Genomic DNA, 15,154 nt, shown 5'->3' with positions numbered 1-15,154 from the left:
ACAAATTCAAAAATTACCCCTAATTCCTAGATCAGGAAGCTGGCGATAGTTAAGACCAATTCACGTTGTGCTTTCCATTCTACTTACTGTACACCTGATCTCTGTCACTGATCTCTTCTGCCCCAGCTCTCCCTTTGCTGCTCTGTATGCTACAATCAGCCCCCTCGGCTATCCCTCCACCTCTCTGTGCCTTACATCCCCTCCGGCTCTCTCCCCACCCTCTGTGGCCTCCAATCACCTGCTGCACCTGATGTTGTCTCTCCCACTGCCAATTGTCAGCTGTTTGGGTCTCTTGGTTGCTAGGAAGCCAGCAGCCGCTGGTCTCTTAGCAACCAGTGAGGTATTCCCAGCCCCATTCAGCTGCTGACTGAAAGATTCCCTAGCTGACAGGCAAATGTAAACAAATGGGGCTTTAATGCTGGCTGACATCCTTACCAAAATATGACAATGGCTATGTATGTTTGGTCAATGACTTCAGCCAGCATCCTCATCCCTTTGTTTGCATTTACCTGTGGGGATGTGTTACTGGTTGCTAGGATGCTGTTGACTGTGTACCCGACAGCGCCCTAGCAACCAGTGACACTTGCAGTGCAGCTAGGGTTGAACATGCACTGATGAAAGGAATGTCCAGTGTAGACACTCCAGCCTCAGTGCTGCTCTAGTCCATGGTGAAAGATTCAGGTACCTATTTCTTATGTGTACATTAATCTTTCACTAGTTGTGACATTTGTCTCACAGCAGGGTTTGTATAAGTGTCTATGACACTCTTTACGAATTGCAGGGATTATTCCTTTCTCATTTCTGGATACTAAAGCTCCAAAAACATGTCTGACAAAATATTTCTGATGTGGGCTGCAAAGCTAAACAGTGCAGACGATGTTCATGCAGAAAGTATTCTATAAATGTTGTGATCTGATCTTAATCTTCAGTATACAGTCTTTTGGAGCTTATAAAGAAGATACAACATATATCAACAGCACATTACCCAATATTATACACGCAATGTATCATAAAGTATATTTATAGCCATTTTTTTTTCTTCATTTAGATTTTATAGGGAAAGTTCAAAAAATACTTGATCTTAAAAGAAATTCAGGAGTTGATTTACTAAAGGCAAATAGACTGTGCATTTTGCAGTTGCTCCACAGCTTAGTAAATGAGCAGAAGCTCTGCTGACTTCCATCATCCAATCATGTGCAAGCAAAAATGCTGTTTTTTTTTGTTTTTTTTCCTTGCACGTGATTGGGTATTTTTGTAAAGTGAAGCTTTACCTCATTTACTATGGAGCAACTGCACTTTGCAAAGTGCACAGTCTATTTGGCCTTAGTAAATTAACCCCTCAAAGTCTTCCTTTGTCCTCTGCACACTTTGTGGGTTATCTCAAACAGCTCTCTGAGTTCTTATCATAGACTACAGAATGATTAGCTTTTATGTTATAGTGATTAGAGTTCGGGAGGGGATTAGCAAAATGATACTGAGGGGGCTAACACCATTCGGTTCACAAAATTTCTGTGTGTGTGTTGCAGCTCACAACAGAACTTAGCAGCCGAGTGCATTTCTGGCTGATCAAGTTTTTTGCTCTACTTCCAGTGTCTTTAACCACTTGACCATTGGACGATTTTACTTCTTTCATGACCAGGGCATTTTTTGCTATTGAGCACTGTAATAATTTAACTGAAAATTGCACTGTCATGCAACACTGTACGCAAATGCAATTTATATAATTTCTTTCACACAAATAGAGCTTTCTTTGGTACTATTTGATAACCACTGTTTTTTTTTTTTTTAATGTTGTATTATGTAAATGAAAAAAGATAGAACTTGTTGAAAAACAAAACAATATTTTCTACTTTCTGTTCTAAAACATATCCAATAAAATCTAATTTCTTCATAAATTCAGGCCAAAATGTATTCTGCTATATGTCTTATGTAAAAACCAAACTGCATTTTTTGAGACACTATGATATTGGGGACACTATTATAGTTCTTTTCCTGATCAAGATACTGATCCGTACTGACAGTTTATCAGTAATGGTGGTGATCAGCAACTTATATTGTGACTGTGATAGTGTGGCAGGCAATCTAGTGCTAACTGACACTGGCTGGGAGGGACACTAACTGACACTGACATCGCTAGTGGCACTAATACAGTGATCAGTAATAATACTGTACACTGTACTAATGGCACTGGCTGGGAAGGGGTTAACATCAAGGGCAATCATGGGGTTAACTGTGTGCCTAACAAGTGTAATGTGTGCTGCTTTTATTAACAGATCACCCTGAATGGATTTCAGGTAGAAGAAACAGGCAAATCACTGTCTGTGTATCTGTAAATACAGAACTCTGGGCTGTGATTGGCCACAGTCAAACAGCATGCGTAAAGCCCTAATTGTTGGCTGTAACCTGCTGAAAAACTCATGTCTAATCACAGCACAGGTCAGCAGGGGGCGAGCGCAAGTCACCACAAACCCAGAAGTTTGGCGGTGACATACAGTTACATTGCCTAGCCTACAGCTGCCACCCGTTCACAGTAAATGTACTGTGGGTGGGTGGCAAGCGGTAAAGGGATAAAACATAAGGAAATGTTCATGTATTGCTGAGATGAACTGCATATTTTATTTTTATTTTGCCTTGATATATACTTCAGATATTACCCTCCTAATTATAAAAAAAACTGCATATACATGCAGCATCCTATGCATTTATGCTAGGCTGTTTTGATAAGCAAAGTTCAAACACTTTTAGGTAGTGTAAAGGAGGATGAAGGAAAGTGTAAATGAAGGATAAGGGCTCTTATGAGGTCTTAATATGCACCACTCAAGGTCTTGCTGCCCCCTCAGGACCAAGGGTATCCAAAATGTACTGAAAGACAACAACAAAAAAGCACTTTTTGGCTCTGAAGAAGAGGGTCCTCCCTCAAAACGCGTCAGCCCAGCCATATAGCTGCTGAAACCAGCATGTCATCCAGAACAGGGGTTCCCTGGACACCTTGGAGATGATCGGTTCCATTGTCTTTTATGGGCTATATCGTCACTCGTTTGTGAGTATAATGTATGTCGTCTTTGGATTAATAAACCTTAATGCATGAGGTCGGTGCGCCCTTCTTTTTTTTTGTGTTGTTGTCTATTAGAGGGTACTGCAGGTATAGCTCTAGGGGCTGGCAGCATGTCTAGCTCTTATGTAGAAACAGTGTATGGCCCTGACTGTGTGAATGAGGCCTATGGTGTACTAAGCTTTGGTGATAAAATATGAGTAGCATAGCTGAATACAGTATGAATGAGGCCTGATTGTTTGACATGTACTTTATATACCAGTTCTGCTAATTGGCCCCAGTATATACAGCATACTAAGTAACTTTTACTGTAAGGAATGTTCTTTTACCTGAGTGTCCTTCAGTCATCACAACTTCACTGCACCACCATGCAGAACAAAGAACATTCTGGTCACTCCTGTCACTGTGTGAAAATATATCACCAGCAGCTCATAAATCATTGTATTGAACAGACTGTGTTTTGGCATAACAAAGATCCTTTAAAGTTCTTTTCTATATCAGGCTATGGACTAATGTGTAAAGATGCATTCTCTTCCTTGACTTGTTGCTGAGTGTTGCGGGGATCCTATTTGCTTGTTTGCAGTTAAAACTGAACTCCAGAATGTATTTATTTATTTATTTATTTATTTTTAAATTCTGGAGTTCAGTTTTAACCTTTGTCATGCTTACTGATGTCTCTTTGGGGGTTATTTACTAAATCTGGAGAGTGCAACATCTGGTCAGCTTCCAGGTTTTATTGCCAAAGCTTAATTGAACAAGCTGAGGTTAGAAGCTTATTGGCTACCATGCATGGCTGCACCAGATTCTGAGTGCTTCAGTTTTAGTAAATCTACCCCTTTGTGTCATCAGGAAAGCAAGTGATTCAAAACGTAGACAGAGAAATCAATGCGTCATTTTTTTTTTTTTTTTTTTTAGAAGAGTAGAGGATTAGAGCCTTTGTTGGGGTTTGGATTTCTGTCTGGGTCTTCCTGTCTTAGTAACATCTGTTTCTCTCATTCCTTGTCATTCCATGTTTTAGGGATGGATAACAAAAACCTAGTGCTCAAAACTGATGGGTTTTTAACTCAGTATAATGGTATCTACATCCTAAAACATGAATTTATTGGATAGAAATGGGATGGTAATAATGGTAAACCTTCCCAGTGGAGTCACAGACAGAATTTAATACCATGTGACAGGAGGAGTCGCTCCTCTATCTCCTTGATTTAAATAGGAGGTTGCCAAACTTTTTAAACAAAGAGCCAGTTTACTGTCCTTCACAATTTGGGGGGGCGAGACTGTTGTCAGTCGCAGTAGAAAAAGCCCCAGCATCAGTGGGAGTAAACAATGGCCAAAGTTTGGTGGTCAGTGGGAGTAAAAAACTACACAACTCCTTTGGTCAGTAGAAGGAGAAATAGTGCTCCACAACTGAATGCAAGGAATAGTGCCCATGATTGGTGTCAGTTGGGGTAATAGCGCCCAACTATTGGTGAATGGGAGGAATAATGTCCCATTGTTGATGTCAGTAGGAGGAATACTAACCCATAATTGGTGTCAGAGGGAGGAACAGTGACCCATCATTGGTGTCAGTGGGAGGAACAGTGTTTCATCATTTATATTAGTGAGTGGAATTGTGCCCCATTGTTGATTTCAGTCGAAGGAATAGTGCCTCGTATCAGTGGGAGGAATAGTGCCCAACTGTTGGTGTCATTGGGAGTAATAGTGCACCATCATTGGTGTCAGTGGGGGGGGGGGATAATGTCCCATTATTGGTGTCAGTGGAGGATAAGTGTTCCATCATTGGTATCAATAGGAGGAATAGTGGCCCATCGTTGGTGTCAGTGGAAGGAACAATGGTGACCCATTATTGGTGTTAGTAGGAGGAATAGTGTTCCATCATTTATATCAGTGAGAGGAATTATGCCCCATTGTTGGTGTCAGAAGAAGAAATAGTGTATAGTGTGTGTAGGCGGCCCATGTAAATCAATAGGAACACAGGGCTGCATGGACACAGTCCCCTGTCTAATTTGACAGGCGTGTGGGTGAGTGGCCCGAACGCACACTGTTTGTGATCAAGGCTGCTTACCCACACCTGCATGCTTGTTATATTTTGACATATGACTGTGTCCATGCAGCCGCTATGTCAGCATCCACTTCCATAGGCTGACTGCATGCAGCTCGAGATAAATGAGTACATGCAAACAAATGCACGCAGAATTGGGTGTCAGCACCTGTGTGAATAAGGCCTAAAGTAGAAAGTTACATCATGATCCTTCTGGGGAAATACTTAGAATGATGAGGATCCCAAACCTGATAAGCATGTCTTCTCATATGACTGATCTCCTTGGAAGGATTGTGATGCTACCCTCTCTCGTGCAAAAACCTTGTGGAAGGCAAGTACGTTTTTTATCTTTTCTTCAAAAAGACATTTTTTTAAAGTGTAAATGTAGTCTTGTGAAATGGGGGATGGCAGGCCAGAAGCAGGCCTTGTATTTAGTTGAAGAGCATTTTTTTATATTATTTACAACCCTCCAAGCAATTATTCTCCTGACTTTTTAACAAGAATAATAACAAAAAGAACTTTAAGCAAATAAGAATTATAGCCTACTTCATTGCAGTCTTCATATTCACAAATTAAACAAAAAAATGAGTCACTTCAAAGCTGAACAATGCTTCAGAAAGACAGGAATATTTATTTACGTTGAGCTTCCTAAGGATAGATTTTCCTCTAGCTCAGCGAGGTGTTCCTTTCTACGCATTTCCAGATTTTCAGTAAGCACAATTTTAAGAGTACAGCCTTTTAGCAGCTGCAAAGGATTACGTCTTTCTTGCTGGTGTTCTGCCAAAAGATAGTATGAGGTGGAAGTCAGATATTTTAGATATACTTCTACTTCGAGATCAGTCGTAACTTACATCATGTTGTAACAAATGGAAAAATGTATAAACAACCTGCAAGTTTACAACATCTTTTCATACGAAACAATAAAATATTAGCAAAAAAGCAAAGTACTGGTTACTCATTAAAGAGGAGTTCCGCCCCCCATAAAAAAAATAAAAGTCAGCAGCTACAAATACTGTAGCCTTCTGACTTTTAAATATTAGAACTTACCTGTTCAGAGTCCCCGCGATATCGGCACCCAAAGCTGATTTTTGTATCGGCTCTCAGGTGCTGCAGCTGCCATTCAGGGTAAGGGAACCTGGCAGTTAAGCCTTTCAGCTTCACAGCTGGTTCCCTACTGCCCATGCGCGAAGCACGCTGCGCTTTGTAATTGGCCGGGCAGAGGAGGAAGAAGAAGGGGGCCGAACTTCTGAGGGACAGTGCCGCTGTGCTGTCTCCTGGAAGTGGGGAGGGGTACCTGTCAAAAACAGCGGGGATCACTCAGTTGATCCCCGCTGAGCAGGGAGATGACAGGTCCGTCTCCCCTCACTGTGCAGGGACAGACCTGTCAGAGTATCGCTCTCCTCTATGAGAGATCAGAGGATATCCATTTTCTTCCGATCCGACCCACTGGACTGATGACGAACTTTCGTCATCCGTCGGTTTTAATCGGATCTTGTTGGATTGGATGACAGACGGGTGTCAGCGGACACATCTCCGCTGACATCCCCCTCTCCATAGAGGAGAATGGGTGGCCCGATCAGGTCTGCCTAAAAAATGGACAAACAGACCTGATTGGTCCGATCGTGTGAAAGGGGCCTTAAAGGTTTAAAATTCCCACACTGTTTTTTTGTGTATGTAAATATTAGTCATTAAATGTGGCATTGAGCTGCACCACTGAAAATGTGACCAAGCAGGGTGAATTATTTGACTGTTGAACATGATTAGATAAATTGTTGTACCATGGAAGCAGAGAGAGCATCCCCTGGGTCAGTAAGTTTCTTGCATGAACAGGATCTTTGTCAGTAAATGGATTGTTCACAGTATCTAACTGTAAAATGGGAATGAAGAAACTAATTTTCTGCATTAGAATTTTGTCCCAGTCTTGTACATGATGTATATGGATTGGCATCCCCAGGTAAAATGAAAAACATATATCTACCACAAGGAACTCAAACTTTTTTGTACTGAGAACCCACATTGGAAAATTGTTACTATACCATAGACCCAGTGAGAGAATTACAGTATAATAAAATATCAGCAAAGCGAAGCATAGACAAATAACAATGGTTGTATCACAAACTTCACTTTGATTACATTCACATCTAAACATATGGTTTTCAGGCGTTTTTTCGGGCATTTTTTCTGGCGTTTTTCAGGCGCATTCCATGCATTTTTTCAGGCATTTTTTGCAGGTGTTTGGAGGCTGCCATTGATATCTAACAAAAACACTTGTAATCTGCCAAAAAAGAAGCTCATGTACTGTTTTGAGCTTCAGGCATTTTGCTTCAGGAGACAAAACGCTCATATGTGAACAGGGGCCATTAAAATGAATAGGATTTTTCTTGTTGGGCATCCCAAAACTTCAGGGATGAGCGTTTTATGAGCTAAAAAATGATCAGGTATGAACAGGGCCTTTATCATTTTTTAAGCTTTAGTTATTCATGTATTTTATTGTTGACATTTTTAACTGGGGCCAGGTTCCCTTTACCTCACCTTATCTGTAGAATTCCCTTTGTCCCCACCTTGCTGGACTCTAGTCTCCCATACATGTCAGTGCTGTCATATTAGTTTAATTGCTTCACAGGTTTTAAGAGTAGCCCTGTTGTGGGTAGAAATATTTATTATGCTTTTATTCCATAGAAACAGCGCTGTCTGTTTTACATTAACCACATTGTTTATAGGTTATATCTCAGAGCATGGGGGTATACCATTTTAAATTTAGGTAAAGTCTGTTATATCACATTTGTGGGGTGACCCCGACAAACACATCCATGACTGATATTTGGTTCCAGACCCATAGAATAAGGAACAATGGGGTTTATTTACTAAAACTGGGGAGTGCAAAATCTGGTGCAGCTGTGCATTGTAGCCAATCAGCTTCTAATTTCAGCTTGTTCAATTAGGTTTTAACAAAGTTAAAGTAAAAGAAAATCCCAAATTTGGGGTTGACATCAGAACAGAACATCTTCCAATGGGGACACTAGATCTGGTGACACTGGTGACACCCTGGGATTCCCTTACTTCGGAGGGATTTCTTCTCACTTCCTGCTTGAGCTAATGGACAGAAAGGGATGATCTCTGCAATGGGACACAAATGGTAAAAAAAACAAAAAACCTGGCAGGGGTTATAACCCTCCCTTAGTCTATCCAAATAAAAATAAGTTTTGCCTTTAGTGATACTTTAATAGCGAATTGCAGGACTGCATGCCTGCTGTGTTAGTTTGGCATCTTCACACAGGGGATTAGACACTGAAAAAATAACAAAAACTAGAAAAAAGTTGGAAAAAAATGTGTTTTATTAGGAAAACAATTGGTAAAAACCAGGGCTTGCACCATGGGCCACCTCTAGCCTTAAATTTATACTAAAAAGACACTGTTTCATTCATATTGTCCCTTCTATTTCTGTTTTTAGATGATGGCACTGTAATTATTTTAATAAAAAAAACATCCCTTTTACTAATCGAAATATATAGCTGTCACGTCTCCCAGCTCTTTCTTATCCTATCTGCAGGAAAAACATAATCAGGGGGAACTTCTAGTCCTCTGCTGCTGGTCACAACCTAGCCTTTGGAATAGAGTAAAAATAAATAAATAATATATATAAAAAAACTGTTTTAAATTGACATACAAACATATATTTTCAATTAAATCTTTATTATTTTGTGGAAATGACATGGTGTGGGTGGATTTCTGCCAGTCAAAGGTTGTGTCGCGCCCCTCCAGCCTGAGTCTTAGAGTAAGAGGGAGATGAAGCCTCCATTAATCTATATGTAATATCCCACCCTATTGTGTTTAGCTGGTTAGTGGGCATGGAGGAGGAGGGAGGGAGTGGGCTATCCTTTATCACTGTGTATATGCCCATATGTGTGACTCTATAGTCACATGGGCTGCTCAGATGGGATAGGGAGGAAATGCTCAGCATAGAAACTCACTGAAAACTGAGCATGTGCAGAGTTACCACAACAGCTGCAAAATTACTAACTGAACTGAGGACATGAACAGAAGGTGGAGATAAAGAACAGCAGGATCAAAAAGGTTTTTTGCAGAATACAGAAAACAAATCTCATAGTGCCTGAGTAAGTATGAACAGCATGAAATACAGCATTTATTGATAGTTTTTTTTTATGATGTGGGTTTAGTGATGCTTTAAGGCCTGCCCAAAGGTGTACTCTAGGTTCATACTGTATAGGTACAGATCATAATATACATTTTGCATTGTAAACTCTGAGCAACATTTAGAAATGCTATTACATTATTAGAAAAAACTAACTTCAATTACATATATACAGAAAAGCTTGGTGTCTTGAAGTCAGCGAAGAATGTTTCAGAACATTAGAGCTGAATACTATAAATACAATATCTTAAATATAAACCTAGTTACAGTAACTTTGTTGCTATATGTAACACTTTACTTAGCTGCAATATTTGCTAGTTTTAAGATTCAGACACATAAATTTACTGAATCTGCACAATGTATATATATCTCAAGTAACACAAGGCTTAGGGACAAACGTATATGTGCAAAGTCAAGGAAATGTATCTACATTGGTATGTCTTCTGTATTTTTAGAATGGTGTTTATTATCCATTGCTTGGATGTGACAACAACTTGGTTAGTTCAGGAAGCCATGCATACATTTTTACTTACAATATGTTTTTATTTAGGAATGTCAGATAGTCAGGAATACAAAATAAACCAGGTGTACCACCCAAGGATAATAACATCACACATGAAAAAGTTATTCGCAAGAATATAGAAATCATCAAAACAAGAGATTGTAAAACGTTTCCAGAATTGGAATGCACCAAGGGTAAACATAACAGGATCAGCAGATAAGCACCAACCATAAATAAACCGATTTACGTGTATCTGATAAAGTACTTATGGTTCCAAGGTACCTAGAAAAGTAGTCATGGAATCCTCAGGGTTTTTATTGGAATGCCTATATTGGAACCCATGACACGTAAAACCTGGACAGTGGTAGGAGGTGGAGGTCCCCGGGTAGCTGTTAAAGCCTTAAAGAGAAAAGATCAGTAAAGTAGGAGGAGGGGAAAAGAGTTGATGTAGAAAAGAACAAGGGAGATAGAAAGGAAAAGAGTGGCCGGCTAGGAGTTAGCTATCACAAAAATCATAGAACCAAAGGGATCTTAATGTAATTCGCCCATAGTTCCATATGGCTTCAAATCTCTGAGTGGAATTCAAGAGCAAGCTAACCATTCTTTCCTGGGACATAATCCAAGTGATTTTCTTTTTTGCCAATTGGACAGAGACATAAGGTGTCTTCCATGACTTGGCAATGGTTCATTTTGCCCCAAGAAGGATGAAAAAGAAAAGTCTTTGCATGGTCATGGAGACTGATTCCACTAGAAGGTTGAGGAGGGCGATTTGAGGGGACTTCCTGATTGGGGTACCTGTAATCTTCTGGAGCAAAGAGAACATTTTGTTCCATAGGCTCCTTAGTTTAGGGCAATCCCACCATATATGGTCCATGTCACCCAGGTGTTCTTTTATGGGGGTAGAGCTTCCTTAGATTTTTTGGATTTGGATTTTTTACAAATTGGGGTCAGCGGGCTAGAAGGAAGTTTTCGTTTAGAGGAACTGGTAGAGGAGACAAACTGTGGTTTGAGTGAAGATCCTGCCGAATAAGTCCCAGCTTAGTCATTCTCCCTCAGGAAATGTGGCAAATGTGTAGGTTTTGCTTTTAAAGATGAACTTAAGATTGAAGGGGAAAAGCCACCAATACTTAATGTCCTTCTCTGTCAGAAATAAAAGGAGCGGTATGAGGGATCTACGCTTGGATTGTAGAAGGGGCTAAATTCGCAAAGACCTGGATGTCATGGCCTTGAAATGACAACTTATTTATTTAGCTTCCTGTTGGTTATCAGGCAGGCTTGATGGCGTGGGTGCTGGCAATTGAGGAAGCTTCAAACAGCCAGGGCTTAACAGAGCTCCCGGTCTAAGCGTCCATGTCGGGTGCTTCTGTGCATGCGCCTTTCGCCATGCATACATTTTAACCAGCTTGCTGTCTCAAGTCCCTTCTTATCCTATTTGCATTAATAGGCCTATTAGGCCAACTTATTGTAAAAGTTTAAAAAGGGGGAGCTCAACAAGTGTCTCTACCTCCCATCAAATGCCCCCCAAGACAACAGGTGTTGAAGTGTGAGACAAACTGGATGGCTCCATTCATACTTCCATGTTTGTTGGGTGTGTTTCTGTGCTACATTGACCCAAACATTGTATAATACATTTAGACCACAGCTGCCCATTGAAAGCATATCCTCCCTCAAGCAGGATTGGATTTCGAATATGGGGGGAACACTGCCCTATTAGCACAGGTGCTCCGAGTATAAGGCCATAAAGTGTATTTCCACGTTTGCTGTCAAATTGAGATAACACCGATTTTATATGTGTCACATGTTCCCATGCACATAACATTAAAAATTGTAAAAACAAAATTACAGCTCATCTTTTTTATATGCTCTATTCTGGACCCTCCAGCAAGGAAAAATCCTACTTAGTTCTTCTTGTTTATGAAGGGTGCTGGGGTGCTGTGTTTGCCATAAACTACCTTGTCTGTACTGTGCAGACAGATCTTCAATATCAAACGCAACAAGATTGGAACACAATCTGTCCTAAAACAAAAGGGTTAAGGATGTAGAGGCTAGGCTTCTTCTCATTGTATAGTAATGAGGACCAGACCTGGGACAGGCTCACTCTAACATTGTCCAAAAACATTGCAATCAGCCATGACATCTCCTTCTGATAAATATCTAAAACATATTTTTGGGATTGCTGTAAACATATAGTGGAGTTTTCTCAAATTTTATTGCAAAAATGAAAATACACTTTAAGATGCAAATAGATATTAGGAAGCGTGGTTTGATATGCTTGTTTTCACTAGTGGTTCAGCCTGGAGGGGAGAGGAGATAATCAGTGTTGGCAGACACTTTTTTTTTCTCGCTCATCTTAGAGTGAATTGATAAAAACGTAAACATGCAGCAACCTCAAAGCTAGCGTAGGATACTAGGTAAATTTAGTTTAGCTAATCTGTAGTCTGTGGAGCGGTGGTTGCTTGTTTTGTTCACTCAATGCTTCCCAAGCTGCTGATCTGTTTTCTCACCCTGCATTCTAGAGAATTCTAGAATCACAGTGGGAGGAAGAATAGAAAGGCAGTCTGAATTTTATTAGGAATCCAGCCAATCCCTGGGGAGGTGTGTCCAGAAGGTGGCCAGAGAGCGGATAAATAGGCTGAGGCCTGGAGCAGAGTTTGTAAGGTCTGGGTCCAGACCTGCAAGAGGAGCCCCTGTCCAGGGGCCCTGACATTAAGGACAAGCTGCAGGAAACATTGCCTAGAGGTCATCAAGATTGGAACTGATGCTGGGCAGCCTATTTCTAAAGTTTGATCTGGGAGCTTATGGTCTGGAGAGCTCACTGAAAAGTACCCAGTGGAAATTTGGGGGAGGAATGTCCAGCTGTCCTGTGGTTTGGCGAGTCTTTGCCTTCCTCACTGAAGAGTGCCTGGTGGATATCGGAAGGAGGCAACCAATGATTCCATGGCATTATGAATACCGACCTATGTTTGTGCCTTAATGACTGTGTGTAGTTCTCAGTTCTTCAAAATGAGGTAATGGGCACTGCTCAGCCAGTGAAAAATGTATTTTTCTGGCAGATCAGTGTGGAGAGAAGAGTCCTCAAGGTCAGTTTAATATGTTTTGGGGTATCTCATGATCCCCTTAATCCCATCCAAGTTTAATTCAGCGGTAAAAGCACAAAAATACACCCTTAGACTGTTTATCCGAGCCAGTGAGGAGGAAAATGCTGTGTGCCTGGCTCTTTCTGCACTAAGTTTGCGGAAAAAGTCAGACATAGTCGATGGCTCTTGCGGGAGTGCTCTACAAACAAGTTTTCTAGCCTGCCCTATCTACTGTTTCCTCTGACAGCAGTCATCCAGCAGCTGTACATGGGTCCTATAGACAGCAGATAGTTGCCCGTAGCCACTTGTTTTTAAGCAATTACCCTCTCATGCTTATGGGTAACATTTTGCCATAATATACACAACTTTAGACTTGGCTTTTCCAATTTTTATCACATTATATCATTCTACTAAATTAGATTTACTGGAATTCCAAATAGCTTTTTTCATATCAGTACCATAATAACTTACATTTCTAACAGGAGACCTATCATAAAAATGATTTTACAAACCTTTCACCTGTCAGACATCAGTGTACAGTAATGAAAGGAATGTTGCCTTTTGCACGGATTGTAGGATTTTTATATGCTGCGTGTTATGATATATAAAGTATTGAATTGCAACCACCTGCCAAAAATAGAAAAGCAGGAATTAATTCTCTCAAAATCTAATTTATGAATAATAAGCTATAAAGAATGTAGGCTACAGATTTATAGCTCCATGGCCTTTTATTGCACACGCAGTTCCTCTGTATGTAACGTTTTGAATTGCCGACTGTTACACAAATTCCCAACGCTGGATTTCTTGGTGGGGCACAGAAGTTGATTCTGCAGAAAATGAAGGTGCTTGTAACACCCTGCTAGAGGATGTTTACAGCAAACATTTACTGAGGAGACAGCTTTATTTATTTGTAGTGCAGGCCTACGCAACAACAAAAGCAGACCACAAAAATTTAGAAACACGATGACGTGAGCAGCCAAACACTGTTATGTACTTTTAGTCAGCAATGATGTGCACACATTCTATAACAACCCTGCCCAGTATAATACAATCTTCTCTACTAGTCGTAAGCGAAAAAAAAAACCTACATTACAATGTTCCAGAAGCTGAATATCACAGGATCAATCATCTGGCATTGGTTTTGTCTTTGTCTAAGCTGGTGGTGATAGCTAGGCCTCATATCACAATGACAAATAACACAGATTACTTCGCATACACTGAAAATACCTTTCATCAAGAATGTTAGGCTATAGACTGGTGCACCAACCTACTATCAATCATTATTAATGCGGGGCTGGGTTTTTACATATTTTATCCGGAGTTATTACAGCTTTATTTGTTACACATATATTTTAAAAATTTGTTATTGATTGCACTACTTACAGTATTTAACTATTGTTAATTTTGCATGTGTTTCTATGTGCTGCCTTTAAACTTGTATGATCATCCATGTTTTAATAGGTTTATACCTCTTTACTAAGGAAGTACTGGGTGGTGCCATTGCCAACCTACTTTTCTGAAAATACTACTTGCTGGACTATTAGTAGCTTCAGTGATTTAGGAGTCAACTGAATTGATTTACTAAGTGAATGTTTGCTTTTCAAGGACATTTTACTTAGCTTAGTGAATAAAGTGAAGCTCAGCAGTCTGTCAACATTTAGAGGAAAATCCAAGACATGCATATCATTTTTGATACTTATTCTCTGGCTATACTGACTCTTTTGACACCCATTGTTCATGGAAGCAATCTTTACCTCTGTTAATGCACTTTTTTTTAATATATGCTTAGTTTACCTTAAACAAATAAGACATGCATATAATCCTGTTTCATTTCATTTGCTTAATTTCCATTTTTTGGGAATTAGCTGGAAGTTTAAAGAGGAGCTCCAGTCCCCCCCCCCCAAACCAAAACACTGTAGCTGCTGACTTTTAATATTAGGACACTTATGTGCCCAGGGATCCTGCCCTCGGGTGCTGCCACCATCATTCCTCGTAAGGGAAACCGACAGTGGTTCCCTACTGTGCATGAGCGAAGTGCGCTGTGCTTTGTGAATGGCCCGGCAAGATTGGGGGTGTATGCACATTTACACATAACAAAAGGCAACAGGGAGGGAGGAGGGGGGCCTAATTTCTGGGGGACCTCGCCAATCCCCCCGAAAGGTGCCAAATGTGGCAGCGGAGGGAGGAGGAAGCAAACAAGCAGAAGTTCTCCTTTTGGGTGGAGCTCTGCTTATATTTTGCCTTCCCTGAATGAGGTAGGCTGATGAAGTAGATATGACTTGCAGCAGCTTCTAATGAACACTGTGAGAAGGACGAGTTCAGAGAAAGC

At 40.4% G+C, this 15,154-nt stretch overlaps 1 protein-coding gene across 1 annotated transcript in view; it reads right to left on the bottom strand.

Moving 5' to 3' along the window:
- Positions 1-15,154, bottom strand: part of SEMA3C (semaphorin 3C) — a 218,378-nt gene that overhangs the window by 92,559 nt on the left and 110,665 nt on the right. The window lies entirely within an intron of this gene.

This window comes from Pelophylax lessonae, assembly GCF_965119305.1.
Source record: "Pelophylax lessonae genome assembly, chromosome: 4".
In the NCBI taxonomy this organism is placed as follows: Eukaryota; Metazoa; Chordata; class Amphibia; order Anura; family Ranidae; genus Pelophylax; species Pelophylax lessonae.
Note: the sequence above shows the minus strand (reverse complement) of the source record. Positions and strands in the feature narration are given on the sequence as shown.